Raw genomic sequence first — 15,234 nt, 5'->3', positions numbered from 1 at the left:
TTGTTTGTTGCACTGATAATTCTTTAAGGAAAAATGGACAATTTCCCCCCTACAACCTCCACATTTACATTAGTGGAAATGTGATACTGTACCATTCTCTCATTACAGTGGTACCTCAGGTTACATACCCTTCAGGTTACATACGCTTCAGGTTACAGACTCCGCTAACCCAGAAATATTACCTCAGGTTAAGAACTTTGCTTCAGGATGAGAACAGAAATCGTGCTCCGGCAGCACAGCGGCAGCAAGAGGCCACATTAGCCAAAGTGGTGCTTCAGGTTAAGAACAGTTTCAGGTTAAGAACGGACCTCCGGAATGAATTAAGTACTTAACCTGAGGTACCACTGTATTATTATTTTTAGCATCAGAGTAAATACCACTGCTAGAATTGTACTTCATTAACAATTGGTGCAACAGCGTGGTTCTTACAACTGCTATCCACCCTCCAATAACAGCTTGGAGGGAAAAAATTTGTGCATATTCTATTACTATAATCAATCTAATTAGTCCAAAGCAATTACTGCTACTATTATTATTATTAACTGATTGCACCTCTGAAGAACAGTTCATATTATCTTTGTTCTGCAGTAGGAAACAAAGCCAGCTGGACACTATGGGTTGGTTCAGACCTAATGGGAAAGCATGGCTTCCCTGCTATGCAAACAAGTCTACATGAACCTCAAGTTTGCACATTTCTCTCTCCCCTCTCCTTGTGTGACCACAAAGAGGAGATTTGAATTTTAAGCTCCCATTTCTAAACACACCACAGCTTCCTCTTATGTCTGAACTCACTTCAGCTTGTTTAAACTGTGGTTTCTGAACTGCCTGGATATGAAACTATGGTTTTATCCTGGCTTGTTTCAAGAAACCACGGCTCCCTTAGTTGAGATTGTTACGCAGGACACTTTTGAGGTGAATCTGTGAGCAGGAGAAAGGTGACCATCAGTTTATTTATTTATTGCTTTGACACTAGTACGTTTTTGATTACCACCACTAGGTCATTGGAGCAAGCAGAATTGAGTGAATTTTAATAACATATTTTCACAGATGCAATGGTGAATGTGGCTTGCTTAAAAGTGAACATTAGGGACTGAAAGAAGTTGGGGCATACTGATTTGAAATTGGTGTGGCATCCACTTTAATTTAGAGAAATAGGCAGCTGTGGTCAAACTTATTTTAGTCAATAACAGTTTTCATGAAGACAATATTTAGGTTGAAAAATGGCTGTCATAATCATTTAGGGAATATAGATTCTTTGAACTTATTAGCTAAATGGGACAGACGTTTATTATCAATATATTCTAAATAATAATAATTAATAGTAACTTTTCAAGACTGAGGATGCCCTTTGTGTTGGTCTGTAAAAAACAACAACTTTCTGAATAAATCTGTGGAACTTAGCAGGTGAATACTCAATGTTTAATTTCTTGGGCACGGGTACATGTTACCAGTTTGTGTGCTTCCTTAAGAAATAAAGCACCAGCTGTTTTCACTGTCGAATAGTTATTGATTTTTCATATGAAGCCCTAGCCACACCTGCTACTCCACCCCCAACAGAACTGGGTCATCTAGCTAGGGTCACTTTAAGAGAGTCCCCATGCTTCTAATGGAAACGACAAGACTGATTTAAAGCACTTTGTTGCAGAGATCAGGAACTGAAAAGGGAAGCAGGAGAAGCCTTTAAAAACCTTTATGAGTCTTCTCCTTTAAGATCAGAGCGAGATTGATTACTTAAAAGGTAAAGGGGAGTCTACACTAGCCATACTGGCTTGGATTGATGGAATCTAACACCAGCAGGAGGGCCAAATGTTCCTCACTGCCAAGTAGCCTGGTGGAGAAGGAATGAATCCCTCCATCCATTATCTACCAGCATGCTTAGTTTCCCATGGACCTTTTTTCCCTCAGCAGCTGCTCAGATATACAATGGGTTTGTGGAAAACGGATGGAACAATTTATCCCTACTCAGTCAGGTTTGCCTTTCTCAATCTTGAGCATGGAAACCAGCAAGCAGGCAGAGAAGAGACAGCAATCCACCCCTTTTCCACCAATGCACGCACTCAGTAATTCCACGAACTCTCGGTGGAATTCCTTGCCACCTATGGCACCCAGGCAAGTATTCAAATAAATGTGTGACGAAAGCCTTCCCCACTTCCTGTGCCATTTTGAAGTTGTTAAACATGCCATGTTAGCACGTTTTGTTTTAAAATCTGTTCTGTTCAGAGTTGTGCCCTATCTTACCTTTTTAGCACTGGGGTTCACATCTCCCAAAACATGTGGAAAACCGCCACACCATCTTTCTTTAAAAATACCCTGCTGTAAGTTTATCCCTATCCCTATATCTGTAAAGCGGGGATGAAGATAAAATGCTCTGGATAATAGTTGATACTGCTTTAGCAGATATAAAAGCAAATTCTTTTATGTTTGCTTGGAAAGATCCAGAAAGTTTTAAGAGGACTATGGATAAGGCATCTTTTGACGATGGGAACACTGAAGTAAAAATCAGAAATACAATGCCATATGATGGAAGGGTAGGTTTCAAGGACAAACGTTTCTGTGAAAACTAATACTTTGTGCTTCCTGCAGAGGATCAGGTTGTAGAAGAGATTAAAAGCAGAAAAGATACAGACTTGAGCTGGAATGATAAAAACAAGAAAATGAACTCAACAATAATGTTCAGTTTTAACGAAATGATGAAAAAACCCAGAATTTTCCAAGGGCAGAGAAAATAACAAACAACAATAAATGCTGGATAACAGAATATTTAAAAACATGGATCCAGCTCATTTTTTCTTTTGATTTACAGGGTTGAACTGTTTTTCTTCAACAGCTAACACAAAATAATTTGACCAGAAATGTTAAGGGGCGAGAAACACACACTGGTAGTTGTGGAAAGATGGTGAAAGGATTAGATAGTAGATATTTGGGTTGTCTGCATATAAGAACACAGAACAAGCTTGCTGGATCAGGCCAATGGCCCATCGAGTCCAGCATCCTGTTCTCACAGTGGCTGACCAGACGCCGGTAGGAATCCTGCAAACTGCACAACAGCATTTTGTCCACCTGTGATTTCCAACAACTGGTATTCACAGCATTATGCCTCTGACAGTGACGGCAAAACATAGCCAGTGGCTAGTAGCTGTTGATAGCCTTGTCCTCCACAAATTTGTCTACTCCTCTTTTAAAGCCATCACAGCCTCCTGTGGGAGCAAGTTCCATAGTTTAAGCGCTGTGTGAAGAAGTAAATAGCTAACACACATATGCACAAATATCACAAGATATTTATTAGTGAAGTTACATAAAATTCAAATATGAGGGAATCTGGAATGAAAACCTTCATACAAAATCTGTAGTGCAAGGAGAAAAAAACTATAATCGGAAAAAGCAGAGATTCATTAAAAACAAAGCCATTTATCTTAGAAAACGATTCTATTTTCTGCTTCCCCTTTCCCCTCATAAAAAGTTTTCTCCCACAAAAGTGTGAGAAAAACAATTTTGTACTGTAAAGGATTCAGAAATGAAGAAATATTCAGGAAAGCACCTTATCGCACAATAGGGAGCAAAGCCACTTTTCTATTAATCAAGAACATTGTCTCTGGTTATATAAAGAAATTATATAAGCCTGGTATGTTTGAGAGAGCACAGCATGTGAAAGTTCTTGTGAAACCTCGGTGGCTGCCAATTGCAGCACTAAGCCTTCAGAGGGCAGCAGAGGACCAGCTAGCGCAAGGCTACATTACAAACAGAGAGAACTTCCTTTAGAATCTTCCTCCTGGTCACCCTGCCAGAGGTTAGTCTGCTAAGCAAGCTCCCTTAAAATAAAAAATAAAAAATGTATCTTTGCCCTAAGTGTTAAAATTATACAGCCCAATGAAGCTTCTGCTCAGCCGGAAAATGAAAGCTCAAGTAAAGCAAATTGGCAGAGCAAATAAATATTCCCTTCTTCTCCTTTCCTTTAAAAGCCATGGTAAAGAAAAGAGAAGGGACTGGGTAAACAGATGGAGTAAATAAGCATGTTGCTTGACTACATCAAAAGAAAACCTAGCATCCACACAGCCAAGAGGAATACCGGGCAAACACTGAGGTTTTTCATGCCAAGATTACCTGCAAACTGAAGTCACCAAGGCTTTGGTGTGTGTGTTAAAAAAGATTACTGCACTAGTATTGTGCATTGTTTTAATGTTTTTATCATATTGTATTGCATTATGAACATTGTAAATCACTTTGAGGCTTTTTTTAAAAAAAGAATAAATTACTATACAAGTCACTCACTCACTCAAATCCTGTTACTTTGAGTCTAAAACATATTTCTAGCTAGAAGGTGGGATGCAAGTATAACAAAACAAAACAAAACAAAACAAAACAAAACAAAACAAAACAAAACAAAACAAAAAGCTTGTGTTACCTTGAAGACTAAGGGTGGCATTCAAGGTAGCACTACATGGAGTATGCACATGGGGAACGTGGTCTGCTTATGCAGTGGGACTTTCACCCCTCTCCTCCTCCTGTGTGCCCTCCAGCATGCAGATCTGGGGGTCCCGCCAACACTCCATGTCAGATTAAGGGGAGCAGGGGAATCCCTTTGTGCAAGTGGACTTCATTCCACACACACAATAACTTAGTTGAATCCTGTCCTAACATGTTTATTGCAATGTCAATCTTGGTAGACTAAAAAAGGTAAAGGAAAAGGACCCCTTTACCTTTAAGTCTAGTCGCAGATGACTCTGGGGTTGCGGCGCTCATCTTGCTTTACTGGCTGAGGGAGCCGGTGTTTGACAGTAGACAGTTTTTCTGGGTCATGTGGCCAGCATGACTAAGCCGCTTTTGGCACAACAGAAAACAGAAACCAGAGCAGTGCCCAGAAACACCGTTTACCTTCCTGCCAGAGTAGTACCTATTTATCTGCTTGCACTTTTGGGTGTACTTTCGAACTGCTAGGTTGGCAGGAGCTGGGACCGAGCATCAGGAGCTCACCCAATTGCAGGGATTCAAACCGCCAACCTTCTGATCGGCAAGCCCAAGAGGCTCAGTGGTTTAGACCACAGCGCCGCCACTTAATCACATTGAATGAAGACTATGCCAAGTTAAGTGCTACAAGACTTTAGCCTGCTTTGCTGCCACAGGCTAATGCAACGTCTGTTCTCTCCTGCTAACTACCTATGCTCTGTAATTTGTCAGTAAACAAGGTCCTACATGTTAATCTGATGGAAATTTACGTGCACTGGATCAGTTTTCATTGGAGGGGTGCAATATTACTATTTCCCCAAACCCTGAGCACCTACCCTACACCCTGCCTTGTCATGTATCTTGGCTGGATTTGACCCCATTCTAAAGTCTGGGCTGCCGCTGAGTTTCTGATTGTATAGTTGCTCCTGAGTCCTATTGTCAGGGACTCAGCGGGAGCGCAGGGAGGAGAGGAGATGGAAAGCGAGGGGGAGCAATCCGAGGGCAGCGTAGGAGAATATGACAGCAGCCCGATAGATTCCATGAGCCTCTCCAGCGAATCGGAAGATTCACAGAAGGGGGCGCCGATGGGCAGGGCAAGGGGCGACCCAAGGGGGACACCCCAGAAGCAAGGGGCCAGCGGGGACTCCCAGAGCACCAGTTGCAAATCAGGACCAGCTTCCCCACCAGAGCGTAGTGGGGGGGAGGAGTCCCAGGTGTCAGAGCCCACATATGCACCACCAGCGAGAGAAGATGAGTCAGGGTGGACCACGCCTCCATCGGAGAGCGAGTTAACGGTTAAGAGGAAAGTTGCAGGCTGGGCGCGCGCGCCAAGTTCAAAGGTACAGGCGAGCGGCACAGAAGGTAGCCCGGATAGGGAACCAGGTCCTAAAGCCCGCCGGAAGGAGGGGCAAGAATCGTCAGGGTCAGCGTCAGAGGAGTCGAGGAAGGATGAGACCCTAGCGGGCAGGAGGGCCCAGAGGAGAAAGGAATTTAGGAAGAGGTGGAGCAAAGCGAGAGTCTTAAACTGGTGTGGAGGGGGAGGAGACTCAGACAGGACTTCGCCGGTCTAAGCTCGGGACGTAGAGCTGCACGCTGCGGCTTTGAAATGGAGACTGAATCTCAATAAAGACTTTTGTACATAACTACAGCCTAGCGTTGGTCCTCTGTGAGCTGGGACCTGGAGGCAGCTCTGACAGTAAGTCCTGTCTCAGATTTCAAAGAACCTCGCAACGTGAGAGGACGCAGCGAGGGGCGAAGATTGGTGCTTCGCGAGCTCACAAAAGCAGCACAAGATGACTACAGAAGAACGACTGGCAGCTTTGCAAGAAGCCGTGGTACAACTTAACGCAGAAATACGAGCGGCAAGGAGGAGAGAAGAGGAATCAGATGCTGTCTGCAAGGATCTGCAAAACAGGTTGGAAATGTTGACTAAACAGGGGCCACCGGCAGCCAAATCAGAAGGGATCGGGCTCGGGAAGAGAGGGGGGAGCCTGGTGTCGCATTTCGATGGGAGTCTGCAGCAATATCCTAACTTCAGAGCAGACGTAGTTTTTGCGCTAAAGTTGCTGGAGAAGGACTTTAGAGATGAGCAGGAGAAAGTAGGCTTCATACTAACGCATCTCCATGGAGAAGCTAAAGCGTGGTTGCGCAATCTGTGGAGAGATAATGATCCAGCCCTCCAAAACGCAAAAGCCTTCATTAAGGCGATGGACGATTGTTTTTTATCGGAGATAGATGTCGATGTCGCTAGAAAAGAGATTCACGGTCTGAAACAAGGCAGAGCCACTGTAAGGCAATATCATTCCCGCTTTTTTGCATTGGTCAACGCGCTGGGATGGGAAAAAGATTCAGCGGCCGTCAGGGACCTGTTCTGGGAGGGGCTGAACGGGGCTGTGAAAGACGAAATCGCAAGGGGGGAGAGGCCACGGAGCACTCAAGAAGTGGTCCAGAAGGCGTTGACGATTGGTGTGCGGCTGGAAGAACGTCCCTGGAGCAAAGATGAAGGGCGTTGGGGACGCACGCCAGCAAGGGCACCTCCTTTCTTTCCCAGAGACTCAGCGCGCGCTCAATCCACGCCTCCACTGGGAGGGGGAGAGGAGCCGATGGAGATAGGTGGTGCCAAGGCTCAGTCAGCAACCAGAGCCCTAGCACCAGGAGCAGCCAAAGTGAAGCCTCCTAGAGGGAACAGGAAGTGTTACATCTGCGAAAGTGCTCAGCATATGGCAAAAGAGTGCCCCCAGAGGCTCAACAAGCACAATGCAGCCTCAGCAAAAGTAACAGAAGCAGCTCAGCAGAGGGAACCGCAGCAGGGAAACGACGAAGTCTGGCTGGAAGCAGAGCCGCTGGGGCCCAGCCAGACGAATCAGTGAAGCAGTCCCCAGGAATCTTACAGCCCACAGACCCCCTCCCGCCCAAACCAGTGGTGCAGCTCACCGCAACACTCCAGCTTCCCAATGGGCTCACCATGGAAGTGCCTATTACCATTGACTCTGGTAGCAATGCAGACTTTATGGGGGTGGATTTCATCAAGCAACATAGCATAGCGCTCCTGCCTGCCACGATGCCCCTGAAAGTAGTGACAGTCGATGGAAGAGAATTGCTGGGGGGACAGGTGGTACAGCAAACGCCGCCAATGGTGATGCGCATTGGAAATCACCGCGAAGTCATCAGCTTCAACGTCACCCAACTGTCAGACACGCCCATAGTGTTGGGCATGAGCTGGTTGGACAGGCACAGCCCGGCATTGGCATGGTACCAGCGTAAATTGACCTTCTGCTCCTCCTACTGCGCAGAACATTGCATCATGACTAACCAGGAGGACGAGGGGCAAGAGGATGACCCACAGCTACAACTGGGCATGCTGCAAGCTGTACCCGACAAGTACAAGGCGTTTTTGGAGGTCTTCTGCGAGAAGGAAGCGGACAAGCTGCCTCCCCACAGACCCTACGACTGCAAGATTGACCTCCTGCCGGGGGCAACGCTGCCGACCGGAAAACTGTACTCCATGTCTGAAGACGAACTGCAAGAGCTCAGGGAGTTCATAGATCACAATTTGAAGCGGGGATTCATCCGAGAATCCAAAGCAGTGGGGGGCAGTCCTGTTTTCTTTGTGAAGAAAAAAGACACGCCCCAGAAGAGGCTTGTAGTTGATTTCAGAATTTTAAATTCGAAAACCAAGCCCACGGCTTTCCCGATGCCCAAGATCGACGACTTGCTCGCGACGGTGAGAAAGGGACGCATCTTCACCAAGCTGGATCTACGAGGGGCGTACAATCTTATACGCATGCGGGAGGGCGACGAGTGGAAGACGGCCATGTTCACGCCCTTGGGCACCTATGAGTATAGGGTTATGCCTTTCGGTTTACAAAATGGCTCCCACTGCTTCCAAGCCTTCATGCATCACGTGTTAGCGGGGCTCCTATACAAGAAGTGCGTCTGCTTCCTGGACGACATTCTGATCTTCTCGGAATCGCAGGAGGCTCACGAGAGAGATGTAAAGGAAGTCCTGCAAAGACTACGGGAGCACAGGCTTTACGCCAAGCTGGAGAAATGCCAGTTCGACATGACGGAGGTGGATTTCCTGGGCTACAAGCTGTCCGACAAGGGAATCGCCATGGACAGCGCCAAGGTACGATCAGTACTGGACTGGAAGAGCCCGCGCAATCGGAAGGAGGTCCAGAGGTTTGTCGGCTTTGCTAACTTTTATCGCAAGTTCATCAAGGGTTTCGCTATGCAGACGGCGGCCATCACGGACACCCTCAGCTCCAAGAAGAAGAAGTTCATCTGGACGGACCAGGCGGAGCAGTCCTTTCAGAAACTCAAGCGTCTTTTCGCTTCCGAGGAACAACTGCTGCATGTGAACCCCAGCAAGCCCATGAGGGTGGAGACGGATGCCTCCGACAGAGCCGTGGGGGCAGTCCTGTTGCAGCGAGACCCGCAAGGGGATTGGAGGCCGTGTGCTTTCTACTCCAGGAAGCTCAGCAAGTCGGAGCAGAACTACACCATCTGGGACAGAGAGTTGCTGGCCATTCATGCAGCATTCAAGGCGTGGCGGCACTTCCTCATCGGAGCCAAACACACGGTGCAAGTTCGCACGGACCATAAGAACCTGGAGTACTGGCGCACGGCGCGGTTCCTGAACCAGAGACACATCCGCTGGGCGGAGTTCTTTGCGGATTTCGACTTCAGGATAGAATATATCCCCGGAGACAACAACGTCATGGCTGATGCGCTATCCAGGAAGCCGCAGTATCTGGAGGAAGCAGCACCGGTAGCGGCCAAACACATTTTCGCACCCAAGGCGTGGGCATGCGCTTCTGCCACAATAGACCTGGAAGCGATACGGCGCGAGCTGCGAACAGATTCCTTCGCGCGCTCCAAGATGGAGGAGGTGCGCAGCGGCACGGCAAAGGACGACGAGTTCCAGATACGCGACGGACTGCTCCTCCGCAAGGGGGCCATCTACGTACCGGGAGATGAACTCCGCGCGACAGTACTGCAACAGCTACACGACGCACCCAGCGCCGGACATTTCGGCAGGGAAAAGACGGTGGAATTAGTAGCCAGAGACTTTTGGTGGCCCAAGATGCGGGGAGAAGTCGCGGAATACGTCACGAGGTGCGACACCTGCCAAAGGGCCAAGCCAGTACACAGACCGCCGGCGGGACTGTTAGAACCGCTACAGACCCCGTCCGAACCGTGGGAGAGGGTAGCCTTGGACTTTGTCACTGACCTGCCCAGCTCGAGGGGCAAAACAGCAGTACTTGTGGTAGTCGACATGTTCACCAAGATGGCGCACTTCATTCCTTGCGCGAAGGTGGCCACAGCGGAACAGACAGCCAAGCTGTTCATAGACCACGTGTTCAAGGTACACGGCCTGCCACGGTCTATCCTGTCTGACAGGGGGCGCCAGTTCATCTCGAGTTTCTGGCGGAAGCTGATGGGGATCCTGAACGTCAAGGTCAACCTAGCGTCGGCAAGACACCCGCAGACCAACGGACAAGCGGAGAGGGTCAACGCCGTCATGCAGCAGTACCTGAGATGTTACGCCAACCAGCAGCCCTCGACCTGGGTGGACTATCTGCCCCTGGCCGAGTTTGCATACAACAACACACAACACGTGTCCACGGGGGTGACACCGTTTTTTGCCAACCACGGGCGACATCCCAGGACCTTCCCGGGCTTAGAGAAAGAGGGGGAGGGGGAGCCACAGGGAGCAGAGGCATTGGCAGAGGAGTTACAGGAGGTCCATGAACAGCTCCGTAGACAGTTAGACCTAGCAAAACACGTATACAAGATGCAAGCAGACAAACACAGAAGAGTGGGGGAGGACATACGGGTAGGGGACTGGGTCTGGTTAGCGGCCCAGGCAGTGCCGGCCAGGTCCTTAGCTAAGAAGAAGCTAGGACACAAGCAGTTGGGCCCTTACCTAGTCGAGGCACAGATCAACCCAGTGGCTTTCCGTTTGACACTACCGGAGGGTTCCAGAATGCACCCGGTCTTTCATAGATCGGTGCTAACGCCCTACAAGGCACCTCACAGGTTTCAGGAGCCAGGAACAGCTCCCAGTCCGCTTAGAGATGCACCCATGACAGGGGGGTCGCCGAGGGCGGGGCCACTCAACGAGGTGACGGAGATTTTGGACTCGAGATGGGGGGAAGAGGGAGTCGAATATCTCATCGCAAGGGAAGGTGCCCCGGCCAGCGCCAACAGCTGGGTGCCGTACTATGCGGTGGAGGAGCACTACCTCAAAGACGAGTTCCACGCACTCTTCCCACACAGGCCCATGCCGGAGGATTATTTTGACGAATATCTTTTCACCCCCACACTCTCAGCCAGTACGTTTCAGGGGTTCTCCTCGGTTGAGGAGACGGTTCCAGAGACTACCTCGGCGGAGGGGTCGGTCTCAGACTTGGGTGCGGAGCGCTCTTATTGGTGGGACACTCAACCCGAGGAGGAGTGGCGCAGGAGACTGCTCAGAGGGCCCTGGCACGCAGACTACCCAGAGGAAATGGGGGAACAAGGGGGCATGGACGGGTTGGGGGAGGATCCTGGTTTCGAGCACGCCGGCAACGAGATGGAAGCGGAGGAGAGCGACGTCGATGTACCCGTCACGGACTGGCAGCATGCCAGGGGGGAAGACCGGTATCCGGCATGCACCCCCACAGCATTGGAGCACCCGGAACCCACGCCAGAGGAGGGGGAGGGGGGAAGGGGGGGCTTCGAGGGGGGGATGGATGTCAGGGACTCAGCGGGAGCGCAGGGAGGAGAGGAGATGGAAAGCGAGGGGGAGCAATCCGAGGGCAGCGTAGGAGAATATGACAGCAGCCCGATAGATTCCATGAGCCTCTCCAGCGAATCGGAAGATTCACAGAAGGGGGCGCCGATGGGCAGGGCAAGGGGCGACCCAAGGGGGACACCCCAGAAGCAAGGGGCCAGCGGGGACTCCCAGAGCACCAGTTGCAAATCAGGACCAGCTTCCCCACCAGAGCGTAGTGGGGGGGAGGAGTCCCAGGTGTCAGAGCCCACATATGCACCACCAGCGAGAGAAGATGAGTCAGGGTGGACCACGCCTCCATCGGAGAGCGAGTTAACGGTTAAGAGGAAAGTTGCAGGCTGGGCGCGCGCGCCAAGTTCAAAGGTACAGGCGAGCGGCACAGAAGGTAGCCCGGATAGGGAACCAGGTCCTAAAGCCCGCCGGAAGGAGGGGCAAGAATCGTCAGGGTCAGCGTCAGAGGAGTCGAGGAAGGATGAGACCCTAGCGGGCAGGAGGGCCCAGAGGAGAAAGGAATTTAGGAAGAGGTGGAGCAAAGCGAGAGTCTTAAACTGGTGTGGAGGGGGAGGAGACTCAGACAGGACTTCGCCGGTCTAAGCTCGGGACGTAGAGCTGCACGCTGCGGCTTTGAAATGGAGACTGAATCTCAATAAAGACTTTTGTACATAACTACAGCCTAGCGTTGGTCCTCTGTGAGCTGGGACCTGGAGGCAGCTCTGACACCTATGATATGTTTGGTTATGGAAACTTGAAGAATTTTCAATATGAACTGAACAGAGCTGAGCTGAACTGAACCTCCTGGACCAATGTGTTGCTTGGAATATAGCTATCATTTGGATTTGCTCTTCTCTAAATGTTGTGATGCAGTTCTTCGCTACCCTGCCTTGTGGAATACCCTCTTTACAGATGTCAAGGAGAGAAACATCTGACTTTTAGAAGACACCTGAAGGCAGCCCAGTACAGGGAGGTTTTTTAATGTTTGAGTGTGTGTGTGTGTGTGTGTGTGTGTGTGTATGTACACACACACACACACACACACACTTTGTTGGAAGCCGCCTAGAAAGACTGGGGCAACCCAGTCAGGTGGGCGGCATATTAATAATATAATAATTGTTGTTATTGGCTTAAAAGTATATATCAAAATTTAAAAATTGTTATTTTGAGATATCATAGGCTCAGAAATACATATTTAAATGTGAATCTTTGGGTGGGTTTTTAAAATCTCAGTTCAATATGGAAATGTGACAGAATTAACCTGAGTGAACAAAAACAAAAGTGAAATTTGGACAAGCTGTGCAATACATTTAAAACACTGTTTTAAAAGGTAAAGGTAAAGGACCCCTGACAGTTAAGTCCAGTTGTGAACAACTCTGGGATTGTGGCGCTCATCTCACTTTACTGGCTGAGGGAGCCGATGTTTGTCCGTAGACAGTTTTTCTGGGTCATGTGACCAGCATGACTAAGCTGCTTCTGGCGAAACCAGAGCAGCGCATGGAAATGCCGTTTACCTTCCCACCAGAGTGGTACCTATTTATCTACTTTGACATGCTTTAGAACTAACACTGCTTTAGGATAGGCTTTTAGATTAAACCACTTCTGTGTTCCTGTGTTATGTACTGGGCTGTGTACAGAGTAGTGTTATGTGAATGTCCCATCAATGCAAGGATTTCTATTTGCTCAATGGACTCTTCTCCCTCTCCCCCCACCCTCCATGTTTCCTATGGTTTTAGGAAGTGACAAGCACAGCATTTTAGCTGCTCTACATCTGTAGTAGACAGACGTAGAGGAGACCATCACTTACCTATCTCCAAGGACCAGTGCATTGCTTTTGTTTTGTATATATTTAACTAGGAATATCTGAGTATTCCAGATACCAGTATTGGGCAGCTTTCTTTGCATTTTTTTTAAAAAAAACATTATCTTATTATTCTTTGTACACCACTTTCAGTAGCCTTTTACCCATTTATAGGTACACACTTCAAATATTTGTAAAAATTGTTCTTAAATTTGCTAAGCATCATTTAACCAAACAGTATATATTTAGCACTTTGAAATATTCCTAGTTAAAACAATCTGTTGAGCTTTTCCTCAGTTGCTGTTGCTCTTCTTACAAAATCCCATAAAATGTCAATAGTTTTCAATTAAAAATGATGCCTTCTGTTTTTTTATTCTTCTTCTATATGTACCATATTCTCTTACAACTAATCAAGGATTGCAGTGAGTTGTGGTTTAGTTGGCATATGTTTCAGAGAGAGAAAGGAGCACATTTTGGGGCATTGTCAACTCCATGCTTTTAAATGTTCTATTATCTCCGTTTTTATTGAAGATTTTTGTTTTTAACTATCACCCAATACTCATTTTCAAGCATTATGACAGGGTTGCACTTTGTGATTCCAAACAAGGAAAGGCACAAAACTTAGTACTTGAAATAGAATTCAGCATCCTGTAAATCTTTCTCAACAAAAGGATAATTTTATACCCCAGAGTTTCTCAACTTTTTAAAACTCATGCCTCCTTTCAGCCAACATAAAAATCCCATACCTCCTTCAAACCTGACTTCCCTAACGATGTTATTGAAATATTGTTATTTAATTATTATTATTATATTTTACATACATTGTACATATTTTTTGGAAACACTTACACCCCTCTTGAAATATTTATATGCCCCCCCCGAGGGGGGTGCCTCACCAGTTGAAAAACACTGTTCTAGTCCTTATGACTGTAACATGTTGATAATGTTTGGTAATATCCCCAAAGCCAGAGGGGAGCAGGATCTACAAGGTCAAGAGGCCAACCTTTAGTACCCAAAACAGTTCCTTGCTGCTTCCTATGACTAGCAGAATTGGAATGAATTATGCTAAATCAGCAAATAGTGCAAATCTGCTTCATTTGATATATAATATATTGGCAGAAAATGTGTATGTGTGTGTGCTTGTGTTTAGTTCAGCATTCAGACAACCCTGATGACTTCCCTCCTTAGTGGGTGATGTTGGGTTACTTTTCTCTAAATATATAACCATATAGTGCTAACAAAAATTAAAGCATCTGACTCTGGTTTCCAACAGACATGCAAATTTTATTTGATCAGCTGCTAAAATATCCCATCTGTCTGATACAACATGAATGTGTTTTTAAAATGTGCTTCTAAAACAAAGACTTGATTCTGAACATGGATCAGAATGTTTACTCCTGGACATTCTTAACAGCTTGACACTATATAGTATAAATTCTGAATTTACTTTTGAAGATTAGATAAAGTCTGACTCTGAACTTCCGCTGAGCAGAAATTAATAGGTAAGTCAAGCCAAGTATTGCAGCTCTATTTTGACATACATTCCCAATTATTTCAAAATGTAACCCTTCATAGATGGGAGAAAAGACAACTCTGTGAGTTCCCTCCAGATAGGTAATACTTAACTCAGAGACACCACAAACTCAGCAAAGACCAGACACTTCTCCATGGCAACCTGACCAAACAAGTATAAAGATCAAGCCTGAACAGGGACCAAAGAGTTGTTCAGACTAGTATCTTATAACTACTGTAGGAATCAAGCTCTTTTGATAGCGGCAGAAAAATTAAGAGAAGCCAGGCAAAAAGGACTTTCAGTCAGTACATTAAAGCAGCAATTCATAGTATGCAAACCACTGCTGGTATGCACTTTGACCACAGCAAAAACAATAGAGGAAAATACCAGAGGCCATTTCTGGGTCAAACAGGGACAAATGATGAATTAGAACTCCATGCTTTCTCCACCCTGATGTGGCATGGAGGTGAAGGGGAAGGGGAATTGTTGCCAGGTAGTAGGTAGGCATTGCTATGCTTGTACATGTTCCATGTCTCTGAGGCTTTTAGCAATCAAGTGGAGATGCTATTATTCAGAACAGATATAAATCCCCCTTCCCTTCATCCCATACAATTACACTGGTGTTTTAAATCAGAAGCCTCCCAAGCATTCTCCTATGTGGCATTGCTGAAAAAATGTAGTGGCCCACAAGGAACAAGCAAACTGGAA

At 47.0% G+C, this 15,234-nt stretch overlaps 1 protein-coding gene and 1 long non-coding RNA gene across 15 annotated transcripts in view; one reads left to right on the top strand and one right to left on the bottom strand.

The window, feature by feature from the left end:
• The window catches only part of ZBTB20 (zinc finger and BTB domain containing 20), a 504,516-nt gene that overhangs the window by 47,773 nt on the left and 441,509 nt on the right, over positions 1-15,234 (bottom strand). The gene's annotated exons all lie outside the window — the stretch shown is intronic.
• The window catches only part of LOC307215228, a 55,143-nt gene continuing 54,358 nt past the window's right edge, over positions 14,450-15,234 (top strand). The window contains exon 1 of the long non-coding RNA XR_013838406.1: positions 14,450-14,515. This is a non-coding gene — a long non-coding RNA (uncharacterized lncRNA). The remainder of the gene's footprint in view (positions 14,516-15,234) is intronic.

This window comes from Podarcis cretensis, assembly GCF_951804945.1.
Source record: "Podarcis cretensis genome assembly, chromosome: 4".
NCBI classification, from domain to species: Eukaryota; Metazoa; Chordata; class Lepidosauria; order Squamata; family Lacertidae; genus Podarcis; species Podarcis cretensis.
Note: the sequence above shows the minus strand (reverse complement) of the source record. Positions and strands in the feature narration are given on the sequence as shown.